The 10,614-nt window shown below is 44.9% G+C and overlaps 1 protein-coding gene across 2 annotated transcripts in view; it reads right to left on the bottom strand.

Moving 5' to 3' along the window:
* Nucleotides 1–260: 260 nt before the first annotated feature.
* The window catches only part of LOC128689283 (lysosomal cobalamin transporter ABCD4), a 368,619-nt gene continuing 358,265 nt past the window's right edge, over nt 261–10,614 (bottom strand). For both annotated transcript variants that reach the window (XR_011392042.1, XR_011392041.1), the window contains one exon: nt 261–557. The gene's annotated coding sequence lies outside the window, so the exon portion shown is untranslated. The remainder of the gene's footprint in view (nt 558–10,614) is intronic.

Here is a 10,614-nt window from a genome sequence, read left to right as displayed (position 1 = left end):
TCTCTCTTTACCTTCCCTTCTCGCTGATGGACCCACCTTTCATCTAGACTCTCTCATTGACTTTTTGACAACAACTGACTTACTCCACAAACTCTGATGATGATACCTTCAGCCCTTTCTACCTCAATCTCTTGCTAGCCTCTACCCCTGCCCCACTGTGTTCTGTAACCTACTAATGTCAGTGGAACGCCTTCCATCTGAGCAGAAAACTAATGGAAAAATAAATAAAAGAAGTGACTCTAGGAAAAATAAGAATAATGACTTTTTGAGGATTTTACTTAAAATTTAAATATAAAAATGGCCTTTGGTTCTGGTGCTGTAGTTGGGCAGGAGTAGGTAAGGCCCTGGACAGATCTCTGATGTTAAAGATGATGTAGATAATCCTGGGTGGATGGTAACAGTCCGATGTTTTGGAATCTCCTGTACTACTTGGTTGGAGCACCACAAGTAGGATAAATAAGGACCGGTAGTAGTCGAACAATGTTAATTAGTCCAATTAACAAGTATCTTGCTCCTTTATCTAGCGTCTACCCTGGATGACCACACCAGGAACAGAGCTGGTAGCAAGAAAAAATAAACTGGTTACCAATGGTTATGATAACATAACATTTAAGAACGAAAAAGAGTGGTATTGAATGTCAAAATCATTACTGGTAACCAACAAAGAAAAGAAAACAACGAACAGTAATACTCCTGGTAGATCACCTTACCTGATCAGGAGAAGAGTGGAGGTGAAGTGACTCTTCAAACTTCAACCCACACCAGGCAAGGTCAATACTACCAGTAGAAATTGAAACAAATCAGACACCAGGAACTAGAGTTTCGCCCCAGCCCACTAGAGGGGGGACGGTGCGCAACGTAACTCGCTAATGGTTCCTGGTTGCCTGAACAACCCTAACCCCACTTACAACCCACTTTATCCTCACACTAATCATCCCTCCCCCCTTCTGCCGCCTGATACCCTCGCTTCCTTCCCTACCCTGCAGCACTGTATAGCCCTTGTGGCTTAGCGCTTCTTTTTTATTATAATTAGCAGTTGCAAGCACAAAAACAATGGATTATTACGAAATGTTTCGTATGAACGCAGGGGGTAATGCTCACTCGCCAAGAAACAATGCCAGACTGACTCTGAATGTGTCTGTTGGAGGCTTTGTGCACAGGGCCACTGGAACACGTTCCGTACGACTGCCAAAATCCAAGGGAAATCATGAAAACCAAGGCTATATTTTGATGAAAAAAGTTGAAACCAAGGGTTCACTATATTACCTTTTGTGAAGATGATTACTTAGGCACTTGTTTTCTTAACCCTTTGACTGTTTCGGGTCCCTTTCTGAAACTGTCATTCTATGTCGCTCATTTTTTGAAAAAAAAAAAAAAAATATTTTTTCTTATGAAATGATAGAGAATCTTTTCCCGATGGTAATGACACCAAAAGTTCGAGATTTGATCGAAAACTCATGGAATTATGCTCCCGCGAAGTTAGTGGTCTCGGCGACATATGAATATCGGCGATTTTTCCGACTTTGAGCCCTATTTTCAGCCAATTCCATTCTTCCAGTTGACCAAACTCATAGCTATTTCTTTAGAACTCCATTTTATCTATCAGCTGAGTACAAGAAACCTCCCATTTATTAATTTGGAGTACCCAATATGGTGGTCAGAAATTGGCAATTTGGCCAATTTCACGCAAACTAAAAAAGATGCCAATTTCAAAATAGGGTCCAGAATAAACAAGGTAGACATTCGTGGCACTAAAATAACATATGCTCTGTTCATTAGTCACATCTCTAGGCCCCTCTTATATTATTATTGCTTTCTATTTTGATTTTTTATTCATACAAAAAAATACAAAATTTACTGTTATGCAGACTACTGCATTATTGTAAAAATGGTATAAATAATATCAGTGCACTAGTGAAAGAATATTAGATTCCCCAGTTGACGTGTATTGGACGTGTGGTGTGATTTATTTACTCCTGAACATTGGTAAAAATCGAACATTTCCGCTACTTTGAGCTCAGTTTCAAGGTCGTTTTCATCATCAAAGTAATGAAAATCATCTCTATTTCTGTAATATGTTTCCCATTTTATCACCTAAGACCAAGAAAACGCGAATACAACGATAAATACTATACGAAAATACACCTCAAAGTTGGCGTTTTATTCCAAAAAAACGATCAGTTTTTTTTTTCTCATTACGCAATGTGTGCTGCAGGATTTTTTTTATGTGGTGCACACTGAGCACACAGACCCATTCTCTCACATGTGGGCCTACCAGCTTTCTCCCGCTTGATTTGAAGCCGCTAGAATTATTGAGTATATATACGTCAGAAACATTGGCTCGTAAGACGTATTTATACGTCGAAAACAGTCAAAGGGTTAAATTATTATTATAGTCAAAAATTATTATTATTATTATAATCAAAAAGAAGCGCTAAGCCACAAGGACTATACAGCGCTGCAGGGCAGGAAGGAAGCGAGGGCATCAGGTGGCAAAAGGGAGATGGATGAGCAACAGGTTACGGATAACATATAGTCAAAAAGAAGCGCTAAGCCACAAGTGTTTTCTTAAAGAATGCTCCTATGCACAGTATTGTAGTTGAAGTTCACAAAGGGGATTTTATTTTGAAGAGTAGGGTAATAAAATTTATGAGTATTGTGTATAACATGCACAGTACTTTTCACTTTATTTTGGTTGACATGCCAGGTATTTTTGGTGAAGGTGGAAAGTACAGTGTCTGCACTCCAAAGGAGGAGTTTTGGATATTTGCTGTTTAGAGACTTCTAAACTGATAAACCAGTCTTACTGTTGGCTGCATGCAAACTGACATATGAACCACATTATTATTATTATAATCAAGGGGGAAGCGCTAAACCCGGAGGATTATACAGCGCCTCCTCTTCAAGGGGGGCTCCTTGGCGTGGTGAAGAGGCTCTTGGTCTGAGGAATTAGACCTATCGGTCTTCTTCCTCAGACCGAACCTAATTACCCCCCATTCTCCCCTCCCCTATCCCATCCTCCCCATCCTCCGCTTTTTCCATTCCTCCTCCTCCTCATCCCTCCCTTTTGCCCTTCCTCTTTTTAGCCTTCGTGATTTCTCCCACAGGCGCGCTAGTTCCTAGGTAGGGGAAAGGACACCGGGGTCCATCCCATTCCGTTGAGGTTTCTTGGCGGTGGCGTAGTTTGCCGTGGAATCTGGATTGCCTAGGGATGTCCCGATCCCTCTCCGGTATCCCGGAGTAGCTTTGGGTGTCTTTTGGGCGACGGGTGTATCTCTGGAAGCCACCTTTCGGATTCCGGGGGTGGTGGCTGAAGGAGGTATGCTTTGTGGCGGATATCCGGCCGCCCTCTCTTTTGTCCACCGAGGTAGCTCGGCAGATGTGAGGTTGCTATCCCAGATTGCTGGTTTACTGGCATGAAGGGTAGGGTATGGCACGGGGTCCATGCTGCATCTGCGCTACTAGCGGTGTCGAGTCCTCTTGGGCGCGGAGGGAGATTTCCGGCCCTTTCATTCCTCCTGGGAACTATTCCTTCCCGCTCCCCCCTTTTTTTATTCTTTTTTTTATTTTTATTTTCTTTTCTTCTTTCTTTTTTTTTCTTAAAAACAAAAAGCAAAGGAGTAACCTAACCATGGCAGCCCTAGTCCATGAAACCACTACCCCCGGGCCCCTTCTTGATACCGCACCCCATTCTGACCCTGCCTTGTGTTTAGACCACTCTTCGGACACTCCTGATGCCCCTGTACCTCTTGCTGGTGCTGTTTCCTCACCCGCTTCAGGTACCGGGGCTTCGACTGACTCCTTCGATTTGTCTGAACTCCGCTCTCCTTTGACTATGCTTCCGGCTTCTCCCTCTACGGTACGGCAATTTTCGAATCGCCCACCCATTTCATGCCGGACCAACTCCGGTCCTACTCCTAAACGCCAACGTCAATCTCCTGATGATGCTCCGTCGTTACCTTCCCATTCTACTCGGAAACGACCGACACGTCAAGCACTCCCTCTCCACGCTCAGTTTCGGACCACACAATGGACTAAATTCTTTACTTTAAGACCAACTTCTTCTTCTGCCTACCTTTCTGACCATAGTATTGCCAAAGCGCTCCTGCGTCATGTTGGCAGAGATATTTCATTTCACGCTCTCAAGAGCGGTACGCGCATCGTCACTGTCCAGAATGCTACCCAAGCTCATGATCTTTCTCTCCTTTCGAATATCGATACTACTCCTATCACTATTGAAAAACATCTTTCTCTCAATTCTTGTAGTGGTACTGTCATTCTGCCCCATACCATAGTCCAACAGAATTTCCAGTCATGTGGCAATGACATTTTTGAACAGCTGGAACTCCAGGATCTCCCAATCCTCAAAGTAGACACTTATGTCCTTCCTGCCCGGGGGCGGAGACGTTACCCTTGCAATGTGGCTCGTTTAACTTTTGACAGCCGAGAACTCCCGTCCTCTGTATATGTCGCGGGACATCGGTTACAAGTTCGAAAGGTGATACCTACACCGCAACAATGTAGAAATTGCTGGCGTTTTGGTCACCCAGCGAAATATTGCAGATCTATGGCCGAATGCCCAGTCTGTGGTGCCGACGACCATTCTAATACATCTTGCAGTCAACCTCCATCTTGCCTTAATTGTAATGAAGCTCACCCTTCGTACTCCCGCCGTTGCCAGGTCTACTTAAATGAACGTGAAATCCGTTGCCTCAAAGAGGCAGAAGGTCTCCCTTATGCTATGGCAGTTACTCATCTCCGCCTCCAAGGGAGACTACCCCGTGTTTCTTATTCTCGTGTTTCCAAACGTCCCCCCACTTCTGGGGTCCCATCTTCTGCAGCCTCCTCTGTTGTTACCCCTCCCATAGCCACTACGGCATCTAATCCTTTTGCTGTCCTTGGCTCTGACGTCCCGACTACAACTCAGTCTGTTCTCACATCTTCGCGTCCTTCCTCACAAGCCCCAGTATCGACAAGACCTCGTACGACACCTAATACCAATCGCCCCTCTACTCAGAAGTCCAAAAAATCCACATTGCTCAAATCTTCTTTGCCCCTTCCTTCCCTTCTTCCACCTCCACACTTTACCTTTCCAGTCTCTGTACCTAGTTCTTCCCCTCTCTCTGGCTCTATTACAAGTGTGGAGATTCACCCTCCTCCTCGTACTATGCCTTCCACCCCCGTCCCCTCCCAAGTTTCTCCCTCTTCTGTCACCTCCCAGGTTTCTGCCTCTTCTGTCCCCCCCCCACACTTCATCTCCAGTCCCTTACACTTTTCCCTCCCCCTCTACTTTGGTACAGTCCATTACTGTCCCAATCTTTACTCACCCTCCTCCTCCTATCTCCAATATGGTATCCCATACATCTTTGAATTCAGAAACACTTGAAGCCATTTCAGAATATATTGCAGAGACTAAACCTTCAATGGACACTGATTCACTTCCTGTTCCTTCTCTTCCCTCTCCTCCATCTTCACAACCCCATTCTTCGCAACGCTCCGTTCCTTCGCTACTTGAACATCTTCCAATGCCACCACACGTTGACTTTTCTAACCCCTCTAGTCCGTAGGTGCCTTTACCTACAGATTCCTGATATTTTCTTCATCGCCAATCATGGCCTATTTACAGTGGAATATCCGCGGCCTCAGGGGTAATCGGGGTGAGCTTCAGATGTTGCTTTCCAGGTTTTCCCCTGTTGGTGCTTGCTTACAAGAACCAAAATTACACTCAGCTGTTTTCCAACCTATCTCAGGCTATAATTTATTGTATTCTTCGGATCCTTTCTCAGATGGGACCTTTAATGAAAGTGCCCTTCTTCTACACAATGATATTCCGTACTGTCAACTATTTGTCCATACCTCGCTGCATTACACTGCAGCCCGTATCCACTTGAATAAGTGGTTTACAATATGTTCTTTATATCTCTCTCCTTCTCGAGCATTTTCTATCCCAGACTTTGCCTTTCTTGTTTCATCCTTACCACCACCACTTCTGTTACTTGGTGATTTTAATGCCCACCATTTCCTCTGGGGGGGATCTCATTGTGACTCACGTGGCATTCAGTTGGAGGCTTTTCTTGCCTCTCACCCCCTCCATGTTTTAAATACGGGTACTCCCACCCATTTTGATCCTCGTACTCATACTCTCTCTTGCATCGATCTATCAGTCTGCTCTTCCTCCACTGCACTAGACTTCACCTGGTCTGTTCTACCAGACTTACATGACAGCGATCATTTTCCGATCATTCTTACTTCTCCTTCCTATTCACCACCTTTCCGTAGCCCTCGCTGGCAATTTGATCGGGCAAATTGGGATCTTTACTCACACCTCACTGCTTTTAGTGAGGTTCCTTCTTCATCCTCCATTGATGAGCTCCTACACATCTTCTCGACATCAGTTTATACCGCAGCTTCTCATTCTATACCCCAAACCTCAGGCAGGCATTCTCAGAAGTGCGTGCCTTGGTGGTCTCCTGCTTGTGCTCGTGCAGTACGTTTGAAACGTGCTGCATGGGGCAGGTACCGGTACAATAGAACCGCTGAGAGACTTGTTGATTTTAAGCAGAAGCGTGCGATCGCTCGCCGTGTCATCCGTGAAGCTAAACGCACTTGTTGGCGAGACTATGTTTCCACCATCACCTCTGCTTCTTCTATGAGTGCAGTCTGGAAAAAAGTGAGGAAATTGAGTGGTAAATACTCTCCTGACCCGGCTCCTGTTCTACGGGTCACTGGTGTTGATATAGCAAACCCTCTCGACGTTGCCATTGAACTTGGCACACATCTGGTCCGTATTTCCCGAGGGCTCCATCTATGCCCCTCGTTTCTTTCCTCAAAGTCTGCCAGAGAGTTAGTACCCTTGGACTTTTCTTCTCATGGAGAAGAACAGTATAATGTGCCTTTTACACTTCAAGAACTGGAGGCAACGCTCTCAGCTTGCCGATCATCGGCAGCTGGGCCTGATGACATTCATATTCGTATGTTACAACATTTACATCGGTCAGCCCTTGTAGTCCTCTTACACCTCTTCAATCTTATTTGGGCACAAGGAGTTCTTCCCCAGCTGTGGAAATCTGCCATTGTTCTCCCTTTCCGCAAACCGGGTACTACAGGACATGATGCCTCCCACTATCGACCCATCGCTCTTACAAGTGCAGTTTGCAAAGTGATGGAACGCCTCGTAAATCGACGTTTAATGTGGTATTTAGAGACTCACAACAGTCTCTCCGCTAGTCAATATGGCTTTCGTAAGGGTCGTTCTACCATAGACCCCTTACTACGCTTGGATACGTATGTTCGTAATGCCTTTGCGAATAATCACTCAGTTATTGCCATATTTTTTGACCTTGAGAAGGCATATGACACAACTTGGAGGTATAATATTTTGGCCCAGGCCCATTCCTTAGGCCTCCGAGGCAATCTACCATCCTTCCTTAAGAACTTTTTAACTGACAGACATTTCCGTGTTCGAGTAAATAATGTTCTTTCCCCGGACTTCGTCCAAGCTGAAGGTGTCCCTCAGGGATGTGTTCTAAGCACAACACTTTTTCTCCTTGCTATAAATGATTTGGCCTCTGTTCTTCCACCCAATATTTGGTCATCACTCTATGTTGATGACTTCGCTATTGCTTGTGCAGGCGCTGACTGTCACCTTATTGCAGTTTCTCTCCAGCATGCGGTCGACCGTGTTTCCACTTGGGCCACCACACATGGGTTTAAATTTTCAAGTACCAAAACTCACCAAATTACTTTCACTAGACGCTCTGTTATCTCCGATCATCCTTTGTATCTCTATGGCTCCCGTATCCCCGAACATGATACAGTCAGGTTTCTAGGCCTTCTCTTTGACCGTCGGTTAACCTGGAAACCTCACATTACCTCTCTGAAGGCAACTTGTCACAGCCGGCTAAACCTTCTTAAAACCCTTGCTCATCTTTCCTGGGGAGCTGATCGTCGAACTCTGCTTCGCCTACATTCAGCCCTCGTTTTATCGAAACTCGATTATGGTGACCAGATTTATTCCGCGGCCTCTCCTGCTACTCTCTCTAGCCTTAACTCTATCCATCACCAAGGCTTACGTTTGTGCCTTGGTGCTTTTCGCTCTTCCCCTGTTGAGAGCCTCTATACAGAAGCAAATGTTCCATCCTTGTCTGATCGCCGTGATGCCCATTGCCTTCGTTACTATGTACGCTCTCACGATCTACACAATCCTTCCATTTATAGAATGGTCACCGATATTAGTAGACATTCTTTATTCGTTCGCCGCCCGTTTGCTCCGTCCCTTTTCTCTTCGCCTACTTTCACTCTTGTCTTCCCTTCAGTTACCACCTTTATATGTTCATGTAGCATCTCACTTTTCCCTACCCCCCTGGGAAGTTCCAGCTGTTCGGGTCTGTTCTTTCTCACTCCCTTGCTCGAAAGCTCAACTGCCTACGGTGGCTTCCCGCTCTCTTTTTCTTGATCACTTCTACTCCCATTCTCATGCCACCGCTGTGTACACAGATGGCTCTAAGTCTTCAGACGGCGTCGGATTCGCAGCAGTGTTTCCGGACAGCGTCGTACGAGGGCATTTACTATCTTCAGCTAGCATTTTTACTGCTGAACTGTATGCCATTCTTGCAGCACTTATTCGTATCGCATCTATGCCTGTGTCATCATTTGTAGTAGTCTCAGACTCCCTTAGTGCTCTACAGGCTATACGAAAATTTGATACATCTCATCCCCTAGTTCTCCGTATCCAACTTTGGCTACGCCGTATCTCTACCAAACATAAAGATATTGTTTTTTGTTGGGTCCCTGGTCATGTCGACGTACAGGGCAATGAACAGGCAGACACTGCTGCGCGGTCAGCAGTATATGACCTACCAATTTCCTATCGAGGTGTTCCATTTCTGGACTATTTTGCTGCAATAGCTACCCACCTTCGCACCCGTTGGCAACAACGTTGGTCAACTCTGCTCAGTAACAAACTTCATTCTATTAAACCGAGCATAGGTTACTGGCCGTCTTCTTGTCATCAGTGCCGAGGTTGGGAGACCACTCTCTCCCGCCTTCGCATTGGCCACACTCGTCTTACTCATGGGTATCTCATGGAGAGGCACCCTGTTCCTCTCTGTGAGCAGTGTCAAGTTCCAGTATCGATTAGCCACATTCTGTTAGACTGCCCTCTCTATCAACGAGCACGCAGAATTTACCTCCAACGTCGTCTTCGTTCTACTACTCTCTCTTTACCTTCCCTTCTTGCTGATGGACCCTCCTTTAATCCTGACTCTCTCATTGACTTCTTGACAACGACTGATTTACTCCACAAACTCTGATGATACTTTTCGCACTCCCCTCAGCCCTTTCTGGTTCAGTCTCTTGCTGCCCTTTACCCTTTCACCATCCACTGCCCCGCTGTTATCCGTAACCTGTTGCTCATCCATCTCCCTTTTGCCACCTGATGCCCTCGCTTCCTTCCTGCCCTGCAGCGCTGTATAGTCCTTGTGGCTTAGCGCTTCTTTTTGATTATAATAATAATAATAATATACAGCGCCTGGGGGGGGATGTGGAAGGCATTCAGGCTTAATTCGGGGAACTGGAGCACAGATCCAATTCCCTACAAGAGCCCCTCACCAACATATATGATTATGATAATACAAATAGCAAGACCATACATGTGAGAAAACTACTGCAAATGTATGTCCTTATATGTAGGTGGTAATCAACTCTGAAGTTCCTGTGGAGAGGAATCGTAGAGGTGGAAGTATTCAGGGAAGGGCAGTGTCTACAGAAGGCAGTTGGTCTTTGTAACAAATCAGTGTCAGTCAAAAAGTACCTGAGGGAATCCGTTTTAAAGGTGGCTGAATATTTTGAACTCTAATATTGTCTAATTTTTCTATTGTGCATCCAGACATGATGAGAATGGATCCAGGATTGTCAGGTCATTTACAGTGAGGTTTGGAAAGGGGTTTCAGAGAGATAGTCAGTGACAATATAATATGGGAGCATGACTGGAAATTCTCACTGGGACAGAAAATAGCACAAACTATACAGGAGAAATAGGTTTTTCTCAATGGGAGATGAACAGAGTATGTGAGAGAAGTGAAGGAATCATCTAAATTGAAGCTCATGCTCTGAAGAATGAAACAGTCGAATGATGGCCTCTCAGCATGACCTGATAATTGTTATAGTGGCATTGGACATTCATTTGTATTTAGTTGAGAGACCTTCCCTTCTAAAAACAATTGGCCTCTTCATAATACATATTTCCTAGCCTAACTTGGCATTTAAGAGAGTACTGGTGAAGTAATTATTTTTAAATAGACCACATTTGGGTTTTCAGCCATCCTGTTTCATTATCATTTGTTGAAAACTGCTCTTACGACTGCATTGTCATACAGTTCGCATGGCTTATTCTTGGAAGGGTATCCTGTAGCATAAGACTAGCATGATAATTTCATGGAAGGGCATGCAGCAGATTATTACATTCATATGGGGAGTGCTAAACTCATAGGAGCCATATAGCACCTGGGAGAACGAAAAGCAATTATGTTCAATCGAAGGAAAGGGAATATAATCAGAGTTGTTAGATCAAGAGTCCCTCCGGGGCTCTTGATCTAACAGGAAAAATATCAGAGC

The sequence above is a fragment of the Cherax quadricarinatus genome, chromosome 15 (assembly GCF_038502225.1).
Source record: "Cherax quadricarinatus isolate ZL_2023a chromosome 15, ASM3850222v1, whole genome shotgun sequence".
Classification (NCBI taxonomy): Eukaryota; Metazoa; Arthropoda; class Malacostraca; order Decapoda; family Parastacidae; genus Cherax; species Cherax quadricarinatus.
Note: the sequence above shows the minus strand (reverse complement) of the source record. Positions and strands in the feature narration are given on the sequence as shown.